The following is an 18,195-nucleotide window of genomic DNA, read 5'->3' as shown; positions in this document are numbered from 1 at the left end:
AAAAAAAAAAACTTTGATCTTTGCTGCATATACTTGAGGAATGACAAAATGCTTCCACATACTCCTGCTTCCACATACTAAAGAGATTTCTACACTCTAGGAATGAACTAGGCAAAGTCAAAATGACAGAAATGCTATCAACCACCAGTAAACATTATAGAATCCAAGTCATTACAGTAGTCCCCCCTTAACTGTGGTTTTGCTTTCTGTGATTTCAGTAGCCCATGGTAAACTGTGGTCTGAAAATATTAAATGAAAACTCCCACCAATACACAATTCATAAATTTTCAATTGTGCACTGTTCTGAATAGTGTGGTCAAATTTTGTGCTGTTCTATTCTGTCTCTCCCGAGATGCAAATCATGCACTGCTGTGCTTATCACAGTGCTTATGTTCAAGTAATTATTATTCTACTTAATAATGGCCCCACAGTGCAAGAATAGTGATGCTGGCATTTTGTGGTATCCGTTCTATTTTATTATTAGTTATTAATATTATTGTTAATCTCTTGTTGTGCCTAATTTATAAATTAAACTTTAGCATAGATATGTATTTATAGGAAAAAACATACTATTTACATAGGGTTTTGTACTATCTGTAGGTTCAGGCATCCACTGGAAGTCTTAAAATGCATTGCGAGGTGGCTCATGCCTGTAATTCTAGCACTTTGGGAGGCCAAGGCAGGCGGATCACCTGAGGTCAGCAGTCCGAGACCAAGCTGACCAACACAGTGAAACCCCATCTCTACTAAAAACACAAAAATTAGCCAGGCATGGTGGCAGGCTCCTGTAATCCCAGCTACTCAGGAGGCTGAGACAGGAAAGTCACTTGAACCCTGGAGGCGGAGGTTGCAGTGCGCTGAGATCATGCCACTGCCCTCCAGCCTGGGTGACAAGAGTGAAACTCCATCTCAAAAAGAAAAAATGTACCTCCCATGGATAATGGGGGACTATTGTGTTTATAAATGTATTACTGTTCACACAGAATCATGTCATCCGTAAAATGAGAATTTTATTTATTCTTTCTGATTTTTGCTGTTTTATTTATTTTCTTGCCTTAATGCTCTGGCTAGAATCTCCAGGACACACTGAAATGCAGTGATGATAGTAAGTTTTTATTGTCTGTAACCCTGCCATTAAAGAGAATGCTTTCAGTATTTTATCATTAAGTGTAATGTTTGTTGTAAGATTTATGCAGATACCACTCATCAAATTAAAGCAGGTTTCCTATAGAAAACAGACTAAAAGGGTTTCTCATAATCATTAGTATGTGCTGAACTTTATCACATGCTATTCTTCCCCGTATATTGAGATGACCTCTTTTCTCCTTTTTTCTAATTAGTAAGGTGAATTACATTGAATAATTTTTGAATGATAAAACAATATTGAATTCTTGGGAAAAACTCAACTTGGTCAAGATGTACCATCTTTTTATATAGATTTTTAAACATATTCACTATTATTTCGTTTATTATTTCTACCATGTTCATGAAAGAAATTGGCTTATAATTTTCCCTTCTTGAAATATGCTGGTCACCTTTGTGAATTCAGGTTATATGAATTGCAAATATTCTCAACATGTCTGTTTCTGTAAGAATTTGTGTAAGATTTGGGTTATTTCCTCCTTAAATGATTGGAATAGTTCACCAATCAAGTCATTTGGGTTTACAGTGCTCCTGGTGGGAAGGTTTTATTTTTTATTTTTGTTTTTTATTTTTGAGACAGAGTCTTACTTTGTTGCCCAGGCTGGAGTACAGTAGCACAATCATAGCTCACTACAGCCTTGATCTCCTGGACTCAGGCAATGTTCTCACCTCAGCCTTGCAAGTAGCTGGGACTACAGGTGCACACCATCACACCTGACTAACTTTTTTGATTTTTAGTAGAGATGAGGTCTTGCTATGTTGCCTGGGCTGATCTTGAACTCCTGAGCTCAAGCAATCCTCCCACCTCAACTTCCCAGAGTGCTGGTATTATAGGTGTGAGCCACTGTACCCAGCCCTTATGGGAAAGTTTTAAATAAAGGGTTCAATTTCTTTTTCCTTTTTTTTTTTTTTTTTTTTTTTTTTTTTTCTTTTTTTTTGAGACAGAGTTTCACTCTTTTTACCCAGGCTGGAGTGCAATGGCGTGATCTCGGCTCACCACAACCTCCGCCTCCGGGGTTCAAGCAATTCTCCTGCCTCAGCCTCCCGAGTAGCTGGGACTATAGGCATGCACCACCATGCCCAGCTAATTTTTGTATTTTTAGTAGAGACGGCGTTTCATCATGTTGACCAGGATGGTCTCGATCTCTTGACCTCATGATCCACCCGCCTCAGCCTCCCAAAGTGCTGGGATTATAGGCACCGGCCAGGGTTCAATTTCTTTAATAGAATTAGGCTTATTCCAATTTTGTTTTGGTAATTGTTTAAGGAATTTTTCATTTTGTATATCTTATCACATTTAGTGGCATAAAGTTGTTCTTAGAATAGATTTAATTGTTATTTTAATATCTAGAGCAGTGATTCTCAAATTGTTTTGGTCTCAGGATCCTTTAATATTTTTTAAAATTATTGAGAACCCCAGTGAACTTTTATTTATATGGGGATTCATATTCATCTTAATAAAAATAAAATTAAAAAATTTTTAAATGTATTAATCCCTTTAAAAATAATAGCAGCCATGAGCAGTGGCTCATGCCTATAATCTCAGCACTCTGAGAGGCCCAGGTGGGCAGATGGCTTGAGCCCAGGAATTTGAGACCAACCTGGGCAACATGGCAAAACCCTGTCTCTACAAAAGATATAAAAATTAGCCAGGCACAGTGGCACATTCCTATAGTCCCACCTGCTTGTGAGACTGAGATGGGAGGGCGCCTTGAGCTCGAGTGGCAGAGGTTATAGTGAGCTGAGATTGTACCACTGTACTTAAGCCTGGGCAACAGAGCCAGACCTTGTCTTAATAATAATAATAATAATAATAATAATAATAATAATGCCCTATATAAGATGGAGTGATGTCAGCAGGATGGCCAAATTGAGTTATCTAAAGCCCATCTTCTCCACAAAAAGGGACCAAAACAATGAATAAACAACTAAATTTCAACTAAAACGACCAAAGTACTCGAGAGCACCAGGGGAGCAGCAAAATCCCTGTGAAGCACAAAAGCCCAGGGCAGCACCATAGAGAGGGGAGCAAGGCATTCTGCTTCTGCCACACTGTCTCCCCAACCAGGATCAGCCTGGAGCCAGGGGAGACTTCTTAAGAAGAAAGAGTAAGCTGGAGATCACCAGTGATCCCCACTGCTACCACAAATGCCAGAAATTCTTGCTACAGGAAAGTCCCCCAGTCCTCATTGAATCCAGTTTGAAGAGTAATCAGGAGTTCATGCAGATAAAAGCTCCTAGAGCAGGAGCCCACCTTGAGCACTCTCTTCCCCCAACCCTCACAACCTAAGCTGCTGCTACTCAGTGCCCTCTTGAAACTGGACCTACTACTAAAGTGTGCCCTTCTCTGTGGTCCAGTAGCCATTGACTTTCTCCATTCCTATAGCCCTGCCATCATTCCACCATGATGCCACAGGTGCCTGTAGCACTACAATCCTAGGTGCCTGAAGCCTAGGCCAGATGGAACAACTGAGATCTCTACACTTGAACCCATGTGGCACACTATTCTCCCAACCCCAGGAACAGCCAAACCTGCACAGGGGGAAACTGCCTAACTGCTGGCCAGTCCCTTCAAAGGTATACAGCTTCACTGCACAGCCAGATGGCCAGCTGAACCCATGCACACCCACGCCCAGCCCAACAACCAATCCTACAGTGGTTCCACCACTCAGACCACTGCAGAACCACCCAACCCTGCTGTGGCCACACACCACTATGCCCAACAGTCAGTCTAGCGACAGCCCTGCCCCCAAAACGGATCACTGCAGGGTTGTGTGGCCCTGCCGTACCCATGCTTGGCCTAATAATTGGTCAAGCAAGGCTGGGCGTGGTGGCTCATGCCTGTAATCCAAGCACTCTGGAGGCCAAGGTGGGCAGATCACCTGGGGTCGGGAGTTCAAGACCAGCCTGACCAACATGGCGAAACCCCGTCTTTAAAAAAATAAATGAAAAAAAATAAAAAAGAAAAAATAGTTGGTCAAGCAGCAGCCCTGTCCCCCTGGATTTCTCAGGAAAAATCTTGTAGGCCAGGTGAGAATAAGATGATATATTCAGAGTTTTGGGGGAAAAAAACAAACAAACGTGTCAGTCAAGAATACTGTATCCAGCAGAACTATCATTCACCAATGAAGGAAAAATAAAGACCTTCCCAAAGAAGCAAAAGCTGAGAAAATACATTGCCACTAGACCAGCCTTACAAGAAACACTTAAGAGACTGGCATAACTGGAAACAAAAAGATTATAATTACTTTCATGAAAAGATGTGAAAATGCAAAACTCACCAGTAGAGGTAAATTCATAAATCAAATTCAGACTAGCCCAGTGATGTAATGATGCTATGTAAGTATCTCAGTCCTCTAGTACAAAGGTTTAAAGTCAAATGGTCAAAACCCATGACAGTTATAAGTAGTATCTAAGGAACACAATAAGAGTAAATTATAGCATCCAAAGAGAGAAGTCTAGAGTATTTTAATGCAACCAAAGTTAAGTTGCTATCAGCTTAAAACATTCTATTATAAGACTTGTAATGTTAGCCCCATGGTAGTCACAAAGAAATTACCGCAGAGACGCAAGCAGGAAAGAGAAAGGAAACAAAGCTCCGCACCACAGAAAACCACCAAACCACAGAAGTAAATAAAAGAGCAAGAAAGGAAGAAAGGATCTATAAAACCACCAGAGAAAAATTAACAAAATGGCAGGAGTAAGACCTTCTCTATCAATAATAACCTTCAATATAAATGAATTAAGTTATCCAATTAAAAAATACAGAGTGGCTGAATGGATTAAATAAGACCCAATTATATACTGCCTACAACAGACTCACCTAACCATTAAAGACAAACACAGGCTAAAAGTCAAGAAAGGGAAAAAGATATTCCATACAAATGGAAACTAAGTGAGCAGGAGTAACCATGTCAGATAAAAAAGACTTTAATTCAAAAACTGTGGAATAAGACAAAGAAGGTCATTATACAATGATAAAGGCTTCAATTAAACAAGAGGATATAGAAACTATGAATACATACATGTATCTAACAACAGAGAATGCAGATATATAAAGTAAATATTATTAGAGGTAAAGGGAGAGAGAGACTGCAATATAATAACAGGAGAGGACTTAAATGCTCCACTTTTAACTATGGAAAGATTATCTAGACCAAACTTGCCCAACCTTACTGAGGTGCAATGATGCACCTCGAGGAATGCATGAGGCCTGTGGGCCACATGCACCCAAGATGGTTTTGAATGTGACCCAACACAAATTCATAAACATTCTTAAAACATTATGAGACTTTTTTGAGATTTTTTTTTTTAAATCTCATCAGCTATTGTGAATGTATTTTATGTGTGGCCCAAGACAATTCTTCTAGTGTGGCCCAAGGAAGCCAAAAGATTGAACACTCCTAATCTAGACCAAAAAAGAACAAAGAAACATCACACATAAACTGTATCACAGACTAAATGAAAACTTAACAGACATTTACAGAATATTCCACCCAACAGCTGCAGAATACACATACTTCTTAACTACAAATGGAACATTCTCCAGGAGAAATCACATTAGGCTATAAAACCAGTCTCAACAAATCTAAGAAGATAGATCACATCAAGTCTATTTTTCTGACCACAATAGTATAAAACTAGAAGTCAACAAGAAAAACTTTGAAAATTTTACAAATACATGGAAATTAAGCAAAATGCTCCCAAACAAGCGTCAATGAAGAAATATAAAGATATATTTAAAATCGCCTTGAGACAAACAAGAATGGAAAGACATCATACCAAAACCTATGAGACACAGTAAATGTAATTTTAAAGGGAAGACTATAGGAATAAATGCCTACATCAAAAAAAAAAAAAAGAAACTGCTTCCCTCCAAAAAAAAAAAAAAAAAAGAAGAAGAAGAAAGATTTCTGGTAAACCACTCAACAATGCACTCCAAGGAACTAGAAAAACAGAACAAAACTAAATCTAATATTGGTAGAAAGAAGGAATATTAAAGCTCAAAGCAGAAATAAAGACTATAAAAACAATTCAAGAGGTCAAAAAATTAGTTGGGTTTTTTGAAAAGACAAAACTGACAAATCTTTAGCTATACTAAAAAAAAAAAGAAGTCTCAAAATCATAGATGAAAAAGGAGACATTACAACTGATACCACAGAAATACAAAAGATCATAAGAGTCTTATGAACAAGTATAAATCAACAAACTTGATAACATAGAAAAACAAATTCCTGGACACATATAACCTACCAAGATTAAATTATGAGGAAACAGAAAATCTAACAGATTAATGAGAAAATTGAATCAGTAATAAAAAGTCTTTGGCCAAGCACAGTGGCTGACCCCTGTAATCTCAGCAAGTTGGGAAGCTAAGGTGGAAGGATCACGTGAGCCCAGGAATTTGAGACCAGCCTAGGTAACATAGGGAAGCCTCAACTCTACGAAATATAGAAAAATTAGCCAGGCATGGCGGCACATGCCAGTGGTCCCAGCTACTTAGGAGGCTGAAGTAGGAGGGAGGATCGCTTGACTCTGGGAGATCAAGGGTACAGTGAGCTGTGGTCATGCCACTGCACTCCAGTATAGGTGACAGAGTGAGATCTTCCCCCCACCAACCAAGATGAAGTCATGATCTGTTGCACAGGCTGGAGTGCAATGGTGCGATCTCGAGTCACTGCAACCTCCGTCTCCTGGGTTCGAGCAATTCTTCTGTCGCAGCCTCCCAAGTAGCTGGGATTACAGGTACGCACTACCACACCCAGCTAATTTTTGTATTTTTAGTAGAGTTGGGGTTTCACCATGTTGGCCAGCCTGGTCTTGAACTCCTGATACCGTGATCCACCCACCTCAGCCTCCCAAAGTGCTGGGATTACAGGCATGAGCCACCATGCCTGGCCTGACAGAGTGAGATATTATCTTAAAAAAAAAAAAAAAAAAGCCTTCCATCAAAGAAAAGCCCAGGACCTGATGGCTTTACTATTGTCTACCAAACATTTAAAGAAGAACTAATACCAATTCTCCTCAAATACAGATTCTTCATCTCCTGAAGAGGAGGGAATACTTCCAAACTCATTTTATGAGGTCAGTATTACCCTGATTCCAAAATGAGGCAAGGACATAACGAAAAAAGAAAATGACAGCCCAATATCCCTGATGCATATAAATGGAAAAATTCTCAGTAAGAATCTAGCAAACTGAACGCAACAACACATTACAAACTATATTCACTATGTTCAAGTGGGATTCATCTCTGGGATGCAAGGATGGTTTAACATATGCAAATCAATAAATGTGCTATACCACATTAACAGAAAGAAAGACAAAAACCATATGATCATTTCATTAGACCTAGAAAAAGCATGTGACAAAATTCAACATCCCTCTGTAATAAAAGCTCTAAAAAAATTAGGTATGTACCTCAGTAGAATAAATGTCATATATAACAAATCCACAGCTCACAGCATACTAAATGGGGAAAAGCTGATAGCTTTTCCCTCTCATATCAGGAACAAAACACAATGCCCACTTTCACCACTTCTATTCAACATAGTACTGAAAGTCCTGGCCAGAGCAATTAGGCAAGAGAAAGAAATAAAAGGTATCCAAATTAAAATGGAGGAAGTCAAATAGTCCCTGTTTGCAGACAATACAATCTTTTTGGTTGACCCTTGAACAACATGGATTTGAACTGTGTGAGTCCACTTAGATATGGATTTTAAAAATAAATATATTGGAAAAATTTTTGGAGATTTCTGACAATTTGAAAAACTCACAAACTGTATAGCCTAGAAATACTGAAAAAAATTTAAGAAAAGACTTAGTATGTCATGAATGCAAAAGATATGTAGCTACTATTTTATCATTCACTATCATAAAATATACATAAATCTATTATAAAAGGTTAATTTTTATCAAAGCTTATGCACACTTACAGACTGTACACGTTGCCATTTGCAGCCAAGATAAATGTAAGCATAAAGATGCAGTATTATATCAGCATAAAATTATCTGTAGTATATACTATAATAATTTTGTAGCTATCTCCTGTTACTCTAAAGGTGAGCGCAAGTGTTATCTCCTTATACACTGATACTAATCATCTCCAAATGAGCAGTAGTGTCTCCAATAAACTGCATATCACAGTAAAAAGTGACCTTTTGGGGTCCTTGTGAGGGACTGTTAAAGAAATTTCTCTTTCTGGGTCTGTGAGGGGTGTGGTTTCAAAAGCAGAAATTTCCCAGCTCCATGCCTCCATCCGGGGACCAGAGGGGTTTCAAATGTAAAGTTCTTTGTGTGGGTTTCCCATGCGTGAGCCAGGTAGGGAAAGCTAGGTTGGGCTCCTTTGTCACAAAAATCCTGTAGAAAGCTCTGGGAGAAGGGGGCTCTGTAACTCATGGCTGTGGACCAAGTAGCCAATCTGGTATCAGAGTCAAAGATGAATCACTCCAGAGGAAGTTTGAAATAACTCCTCTCATTGGACGAGAACAGGAATGGAGAGGGAATAACTCGAGGGTTAAAACTTCAGCTGTTCCTTACCTGAATGGATATCGCTCTCTGGACTCCCCTCCGACAACAGCATGGGAGCTGTCTCTGTCTCTCTAATAAATCGCACTTCTGCAAAACTCTTTGGGTCCACGATATTTATTCGAACGGCAAACTCACCATGCCTCCAGGGCCCCTTTCCCCATTCTTCCGGGTTAGAGAGGCCAAGAACCTATTTGGAGCTGGGAGCTGGGTACACTCCCCTCGTTACATCTATTGACGAGCCAGCAGGGAGATGTCGGAATTCAGAGCAGTGAGTGATACTGAACCCCTTTAGCTTGCTAATCTGTCCTTTCCCTTGTTTTAAATTTGTTAAGGAGGTAAAAACCGGGCACCTGTCAGCCATCTAAGTTCAACTAGCATGGCCGCCAGACTAAAGACATGGGTGTCAGGCTTTCTGGGAACAGACTCTCTAACCGTGGCTCTTTGGAACTGGGAGCGTTGGGTCAGCTCTGAACCAGCTTCCCTTTCTTACTGTTCTTTCTTTCTCTGGGCCAAGCAAAGGGTTGGCAGGAGGGAAGAGCCGCGGTCCCAAACTCCCGGTTCAGTCTGGTTGACACTGTGGCTCTGCTTAGACCTCTTAGGAAAAAGCCGCCTATGCAAGCCAAGCCCAGTCTTTCAAACCCCAACCTCCTGGGTCCAGATATCCATGACGCAAACTTCTTCCTGGTTCTTTCCTCTAAGATATTTCCTATACATGAGGCTATTACCCTTCTTGCTAGGACTTTGAGTCCTCAGGCTTATGCCTATGGGGACCTCCTACAGTATAAATACACAGGGCTAGTCCCCTTAGTCCACTGTGCGAGGTTATGTCCTCACAGAGCCAGAGTCTGTCAGTGGGTATTGGAGGCTATACGACATTTTGTTTTTTGTCATTGGCAATTTCCCAATCTAACTGAGTGGTGCCAGAATCCAATGACATACAACTTGTCTTGCCTAGGTCTGGCTCTCCATACAGCAGAACTTCTCCATCTAGAATACCATAGTCAGACCTGGTCTGAGGCTCAAATAGTTAATTACAGGCCCCACAAACCTAGGGCATATTCCTAGAATGGGAAGTGGGGCAGGGGAGAAGACCCAGGTACCGAGGGCATTGTTCCAGCCTCAGCCATGTGGCCAGCCATTACCTTCTGTAAGACTGTTGTGCTTAGAGGCCCTTCTCAAGGAGCTTATTTTTCTGCAGGAGTTTTATGGTCAGGCCTATGTTAATTGAACTCTTGCTAGGGAATATTGGCATCACTGGCCTAGTTCTTCAGGGACACACTGGTACAGGACCACTAAGGCCAGCAGTCCCCGTGTCCTTATGGTAATCAAAGAGGACATTAGACAGTGAGGGTGTAACCATGACACCAGGAAGCGTGATTAAACCTGGCACATGGTAGGGCCCAGAAGATGATCACGCACCTAGGGCATAAAGAAACTGCAAGGTGCTCTTATTGGGGGACACCCCAGGGCTAGCAGTTACAAGGAATAACCAGGGATGCAGGGATCCCTGTGTTCAATTTCAGATGGGTGCTGTTCTTTCCAAGGCAAAATCACCCTTAAAGTGTATCCTGGATAACTGGGACCAATTTGACCCATAATCTTTGAAGATGTGGCTCATTTTTTTTTTTTCTGCCAAACAGCATGGCAGCATTACCCTCTGCTGAGTGGAGAAACCTGGCCTCCTAAGGGAAGTATAAATTATAATATCCTTCTACAATTAGACCTGTTCTCGAAGAGGGAAGGTAAATGAATTGAGGTCCCCTATGTGCAAGTTTTCTTTTCTCTAAGGGATCATCTTCAGCTATGTAAGGCCTGTAACCTATGCCCTACTGGCCCCTCCTCAGGACTACCTCCATATTTAGGACTCCCTGTGGCACGTCCCTCCACCGATACTGACCAGGTCTCCTCAGCTCCTATAACCCAAGAGGAGTCAGAGAAGGCCAAAATGGCCACGGTACCTCAGGCTACTAGGATGCCCCAACTCTGCCCCCTACAGGCAGTAGGAGGAGAATTTGGCCCAACCAAAGTACATATTCCCTTTTCATTTTCTGACTTAAAGCAAATCAAGGCAGACTTAGGAGAATTTTCAGATGTCCGGACAAGTACATAAATGTTCTGCAGAGCCTGGGTCAGTCCTTGGAATTGGAAAGATATCATGTTATTGCTTAGACCCTAACCTGCGATGAGAGAGAGGCTGCCCTAACAGTGGCTCAAGAGTTTGGGGACACCTGATACCTTAGTCAAGTAAATGACCAAATGACATCAGAGGAGAATGATAGATTCTCTCTGGTAGACAGGTAGTCCCTAGCATTGACCTTCACTGGGATCCTAATTCAGAACATGGGGACTGGAGTCATAGGCACCTATTGACCTACATACTTGAGGGATTAAAGCAAACCAGGAAAAAGCCCATGAGCTATGCAATGTTATCCACCATAACTCAGGAAAAGGAAGAAAACCCAACAGCCTTCCTTGGGCAGCTATGGGAGGCCTTAAGAAAGTATACTCCCCTGTCACCAGACTCCATCGAGGGTCAGCTATACTAAAGGACAAATTTATCATGCAATTAGCAGCAGACATTAGGAGAAAACTCCAGAAGCTGGCCCTGGGGCCAGAACAGAGTCTAGAATCATTACTAAATCTAGCAACTTTGGTGTTCTGTAATAGAGACCAGGAGGAACAGGCTGAAAGGGACAGGGAGGACAAGAGAAAGGCCGCAACCCTAGTCATGGCCTTCAGGCAAGCAGACACAAGGGACTCAGAAGAGGGAAAGGCTTGGGTTAGCCGCCAGTCTAGCAGAGCTTGCTACCACTGCAGCCTACCGGGACACTTTAAGAAAGGTTGTCCCCAGAGGATGGACCACCTCCTCATCCTCACCCACTGTGCCAAGAGGATCGCTGGAAAGCACACTGTCCCAGGGGACAAAGGTTCCCAGGGCCTCAGGTGGCTAACCAGATGACCCAACGGCAGGACTGACAGTTCCCAGGGCAAGTGCCAGCACAAGCCATCACCCTCACTGAGCCCTGGGTAAAGCTAACCATAGAGGACCAGGAGGTCAATCTTCTGGATACTGGCGTGGCCTTCTCAGTTTTGCTTTCCTGTCCTGGATGCTTGTCCTCCAAGTCTGTAACTGTCCGAGGAGTCCTAGGACAAGCAGTATCCTGATATTTCTCCCAGCCCCTAAGCTATAACTGGGGGGATAGGCTCTTCTCCCATGCCTTCCTCATCATGCCAGAAAGTCCCATTCCCTTACTAGGGCAGGACCTATTAGCCAGTGCAGGAACCATTATCTATATGAACATCATCAGGGAGGAAATCTCTCTCTGCTGCCCATTATTTAAAGAAGGGATTAATCCCGATGTTTGGGCAATGGAGGGACTATTTGGGCGGGCAAAGAATGCCTGCCCAATTCGAATAAGGCTAAAGGATCCCACCTCTTTTCCTTACCAAAGACAGTACCCCCTAAGACCGGAAGCCAAAAAGGGGCTACAAAATATTGTAAGGAACTTAAAAGCTCAGGGTCTGTAACAGCCCTTGTAATACTCCAATTTTAGGAGTACAAAAACCTAATGGACAATGGAGGCTAGTGCAAGACCTCAGGCTTATTAATGAAGCTGTAATCCCTTTATACCCAGCCATACCCAACCCATACACCTTGCTCTCTCAAATACCAGGAGAAGCACAATGGTTTAATGCCCTAGACCTTAAGGATGGCTTTTTCTATGTTCCATTACATCCTGACTCCCAGTTTCTGTTCGCCTTTAAAGACCCTTTAGACCAAAATTCTCAGCTCACCTAGACAGTGTTACCCCAGGGCTTTCAAGATAGCCCCCACCTGTTTGGCCAGGCTCTAGCTCAGGACCTTAGTCATTTTTCACATCCAGGTACCCTGGTTCTTCAATATATGGATGAATTACTTTTAACTGGTAACTCAGAAACCCAGTGTCAGCAGGCCACCCAGGACCTCTTAAACTTTCTAGCCACCTGTGGATATAAGCTTTGCAAATCAAAAGCCCAACTTTGTAGGCAAGAGGTAAAATACCTAGGGCCTGCCTAAGGGTACACAGGCCCTTGATGGAGAATGTTTCCAACCCATACTGGCCTTCCCCCATCCAAAAACTTTAAAACAGTTGCTTGGGAATAACTGGTTTCTGCCGATTGTGGATTCCCAGATGTGGTGAAACAGCCAAACCCCTATACACTGATTAAGGAAACCCAAAAAGCTAACACCCATCTAATGCAATGGGACCCTATAGCTGAGGCAGCCTTTCAGACCCTAAAGCAGGCACTATCGCAGGCTCCAGCTCTAAGCCTTCCTACAGGAAACAACTTCTCCCTATATGATAAGAAAAAGTTAGGAGTGGCACTGGGGGTTCTCACCCAGACTTAGGGGACGATGCCACAAGCAGTGGCATACCTAAGCAAGGAAATTGATGCAGTAGCAAAAGGCTGGTCACACTGCTTGCGGGTTGTGGCTGCAGTTGCTATATTGGTCTCAGAAGCTGTTAAAATAGTGCAGGGGAAGATCTAACTGTATGGACTTCACATGATGTAGCTGGAATTCTGGCCTCTAAAGGAGGCCTTTGGCTCTCTGACAACCACTTACTCAAATATCAGGTCTTAATGCTCAAAGGGCCTGTACTTCAGCTGCGTACATGCCAGCCCTCAATCCAGTTACTTTTCTTCCTGAGGAAGGGGCAGATAGAGAGACATAATTGTCAGCAGGTTATAGCCCAGAACTATGCGGTTCGAGAGGATCTCTTAGAAACTCCTCTAGCCAATCCTAACCTTAACCTATACACTGACGGAAGTTCATTTATGGAAAATGGAGTTCAGAAGGCAGGATACACTGTAGTCAGTGATCAAACAATGCCTGAAAGTAGTTCCCTTCCTCCTGGAAATAGTGCCCAACTGGCAGAACTAGTAGCCCTCACTTGAGCTCTAAGATTAGGAAAAGGAAAGAGAATAAACCTATACACAAATTCCACGTATGCTTACCTGGTTCTCCATGCTCATGCAGCCATATGGAAGGAAAGAGAGTTCCTAACCTCGGCAGGAACTCCCATTAAATATCATAAGGAAATTTTAGACTTATTACAAGCTGTCCAACAACCCAAAGAGATAGCAGTCTTACACTGCCGAGGTCACCAGAAAGGAGATGAGAAGGAAGCAGAGGGCAATTGCCGAGCTGACCTAGAGGCAAAAAGGGCAGCTAGAGAAGAATTTATAGTAGGACCTTAAATATAGGAAAACCCCCTCCAAGGAACTAGACCTCAATACTCACCAGAAGAAGTAGAGTGGGCAATCTCCCAGGGACATAATCTTCTTCCTTCAGGGTGGCTAGCTACTGAGGAAGGAAAAGTACTCCTACCGCCTGCCAGCCAGTGGAAAGTACTTAAAACTCTACATCAAACCTTCCATATGGGTATACAGAATACATATCGAATGGCCAAATCTATATTTATAGAAAAAGGTCTCTTCAAGGCTGTCCAACAAATAGTCAAAGGATGTGAAATATGCCAAAAAAAAAAAAAATCCTTTGGTACATCACAAACTTCCTTCTGGGGAACAACAGCAAACCTGTCATTATCCCAGGTGAGGACTAGCAAATGGACTTTACTCATATGCCTAAGTGTCAGGCATATCAGTATCTGTTAGTATATGTAGATACCTACACAAACTGGGTTGAGGCTTTCCCCTGTAGAACAGAAAAAGCCCAAGAGGTAATAAAAGTCCTATTAATGAAATAATCCCTAGATTCGGACTCCCTTGCTGTCTTCAAAGTGATAGTGGTCCTGCCTTCAAAGCTGCGGTGACCAAATGAATTTCCAAAGTGTTAGGAATATGGTATAATCTCTATGAGGACTGTGCTTGGAAGCCTCAGCCCGCAGGGAAAGTGAAAAAAATGAATGAAATTCTTAAGACACCTAAAGAAACCGGCACAGGAAACCCACCTCCCATGGCCTTCTCTATTACCAATAACATTCTTAAGGGCTTGAAACTCTCCTCAGAAAATAGGACTCAGCCCCTATAAGATGCATTATGGATGGCGCTTTCTTACTAATGATCTGTTATTAGGCAAGAAAACAGCAGATCTAATAAAGGATATAACCTCCTTGGCTAAGTTCCAACAGGCTCTTAGGACCTTACCTGAAGGACACCCTAGGGAAAAAGGGAAAGAGTTGTTCTGCCCTGGAGACTTAGTGCTTGTTAAGTATCTCCCCTAAGACTCTCCCTCTCTAGGCCCATCTTGGGAAGGACCATTTTTGGTTATTCTGTCTACCCCAACAGCAGTTAAGGTGGTGGGAATTAACTCGTGGGTTCATCACACTCAGCTGAAGCCTTGGACGCCTCATGAAGAAAATCATAGGCCCCCCACTTCACAGCCTGAAGTTCCAGGAGATGACCCTTCGTACACCTGTGAGCCTTTAGAGGTCCTACATTTGCTCTGACGACATGCCCAGGAGAGTAACTAATCATGAGTCTAACTTACATCCTGGCATTAACAGGACTATCACTCTTGACTTTACTATTTGTGGACTCTATGCGATCGCCCCTATGGATTGGCCTACATCTTACAAAATCTCCCTCAAATCATACGGGGCTTAAAGGCCCCTTGGTCACCAATCTACAAATTCCATCTACCTCAAACTTCACTTGTGTGAATTCTACTAACAACTCCAATACCTCCCTATGCCAAAACTGGGTTGCCTTACCTCCAGGCCTCAACTGCCTAGCACCAGACTTATTCTTTGTTTGTGGTACCTCAGCTTGCTGCTGCCTGAACAAGATCCCTGGGGAAATATACTTCTTCTCCTTCCTAGTGCCCCCCTTCATGACGATTTACACCAACTCTCAGGTGCAGAGTCTTCTCTTGGCAAGGCCATGCCATACTCGAACCCCAATTATTCCTTTCATAGTGGGGGCTGGAATAATAAAAAAACTCGGTACTGGCACTGGAGGAATTTCTACCTCTACTCAGTTTTACTAAAAGCAATCTCAGGAGTTAAATAATAACATGGAAAAGGTTGCTAATTCTCTCGTAACTCTGCAGAAGCAGCTTAACTCTTTAGTTGCCGTGGTTCTTTAAAATAAAAGGGCCCTGGATCTGCCAACAGCTGACAGAGGAGGAACCTACCTCTTTTTAGGAGAAGAATGCTGCTACTTAACTTAGTTTAAGACAATACCAATCAGGTATGTCTTAAACAAAGTTAAAGAACTCAGGGACCGATAGAACACGGGCTAAAGACCTTCAAGAAACAGGATCCTGAAGCTTGTTTAACTACTGGCTGTCCTGGCTCTACCCTTCTACAACCATTCTATCATTGCTGGTCTTCGGGCCTCTCATCTTTAACCTTCTTGTCAAATTTGTTTCTTCTAGAATTAAGGCCATGAGGCTATAAATGGTCCTGCAAATGGAACCCTGGATGTCCTTGGCTCATGAGTTCTATTGTGGAACTCTGGATCAACCTGCACCTCTAGAAGACTCCCCTGTGGAGGAAACCTCAACTGCAGGGCCCCTTCTACTCCCCAATTCAGCAGGAAGTAGTTAGCGAGTGATCAACGCCCGTGTCTCAACAGCAGTTGGACTTTCCTGTTCAAAGGGGGCACTGAGGGACTGTGTTAAAAAAACTTCTCTTCCTGGGTCTGCGAGGGGCGTGGTCTCAAAGGCAGAAATTTCCCATCTCCACACCTCCATCTGGGGAGCAGAGGGGTTTCAAATGTAAAGCTGTTTGTCTGGGTTTCTGATGCATGGGCCAGGTAGGGGAGGCCAGGTGGGGTTCCTTTGTCCCAAAAAATCCCTCCAAAAGCTCTGGGAGGAGGAGGCTTTGTAACTCAGGGCTGTGGATCAAGTAGCCAATCCGGTATTAGAGTCAGAGATCACTTTTTTGTTTGAAAGAACTCTTCTCATTGGATGAGAACATGAATGGGGAGGGAATAACTCGAGGGTTAAAACTTCAGCTGCTCCTTACCTGAATGTATATCCCTCTCTGGATTCCCCTCCCACAACAGAATGGGAGCACGCTCTCTCTCTTTCTCTGTCTGTCTAATAAATCGCTCTTCTGCAAAACTCTTTGGGTCCACGATATTTATTTGAACAGCAAACTCACCGTGCCTCTGGGGCCCCTTTCCCCATTCTTTAGGGTTAGAGAGGCCAAGAACCTCTTTGGAACTGGAAGCTGGGTATGCTCCCCTGGTTACACTTATTCTTGTGTTTTTTCATTGTGTTTAGTGCAATGCCATAAGCCCTGAATTAACACCATGGGACCAACACAAAGTGCCACAAGTGATACTCCCAAGAAACAGAGAAAAGCCATGACATTACAAGAAAGAACGGAATTGAATTTCTCAATATGTACTGTAGATTGATGTCTGTAGCTGCAATTGCTTGTCATTTCAGACAGATAATCTTGTAAACAGATGATGTAAACTTTTGGTATTGATAAGTATAGTATTGTAAATTTATTTTCTCTATGATTTTCTCAATATTTCTTTTCTCTATCTTACTTTTGGTAAGGCTTCTGTTCAACAGTAGGCTATTGGGAGTAAAAAGTTATATGTGGATTTTGGACTACATGGGGGATTGGCAAACCTAACTCCTACGTTGTTCAAACGTCAACTGTATACAGAAAACTTAAAAGATACCACCAAAAACTGTTTGGACAAATATAGTTGCAGGACACAAAGTCAACATACAAAAATCAATCGTATTTCTCTACACCAAAAAGAACTATCTGAAAAATAAAACAATTTCATTTACAATAGCAAACAAACAAACAAAAACTCGGAATAAACTTAACCAAAGAGGTGAAATATCTCTACATTTAAAACTGTAAAATTTTAACAAAAGAAACAGAAGAGGACACAAATAAAGGGAAAGACATCCCATGTTCATAGATTGGAAAACATAATATTGTTAAAATTGCCATACTAAACAACACTTTGGGAGGTCAAGGTAGGCAGAATGCTTGAGGTCAGGAGTTAGAGACCAGTCTGGCCAACATGGTAAAACCCGTTTCTACTAAAAATATAAAAATTAGCCAGGTGTGGTGGCAGGCACCTGTAATCCCAGCTGCACAGGGGACTGAGGCAGGCAGAAGACTCACTTGAACCTGGGAAGTGCTTGCAGTGAGCCAAGATTGCACAACTGCACTCTCGCCTAGGGGACAGAGCAAGACTCTGTCTAAAAAAAACAAAAAACAAACAAACAAATTAAAACACACATACACACACACACACACACACACACACAACAAATCAATGGTGTTCTTTATAGAAATAAAATCCTAAAATTCATATGAAACCAGAAAAAAAATGAATAACCAAAGCAATTCTGAGTGGAAAGCTGGAGGCATCACACTACATGACTTTGAAATATACTACAAATGTATAATAATAAAATCAGAATGATGCTAGCATAAAAATGACACATAGACCAATGAAACAGAATAGAAAGTCCAGAAATAAATTCACACACCTAAAGCCAACTGACTTTTGACAAAGGTCCCAAGAACACACATT

At 42.2% G+C, this 18,195-nt stretch overlaps 1 protein-coding gene across 11 annotated transcripts in view; it reads right to left on the bottom strand.

The window, feature by feature from the left end:
* The window catches only part of PPP1R12B (protein phosphatase 1 regulatory subunit 12B), a 243,447-nt gene that overhangs the window by 101,233 nt on the left and 124,019 nt on the right, over positions 1–18,195 (bottom strand). The gene's annotated exons all lie outside the window — the stretch shown is intronic.

This window comes from Sapajus apella, unplaced genomic scaffold (genome assembly GCF_009761245.1).
Source record: "Sapajus apella isolate SASKATOON/1434 unplaced genomic scaffold, GSC_monkey_1.0 scaffold22, whole genome shotgun sequence".
NCBI classification, from domain to species: domain Eukaryota; kingdom Metazoa; phylum Chordata; class Mammalia; order Primates; family Cebidae; genus Sapajus; species Sapajus apella.
This window is presented reverse-complemented; position numbering and strand designations above follow the sequence as displayed.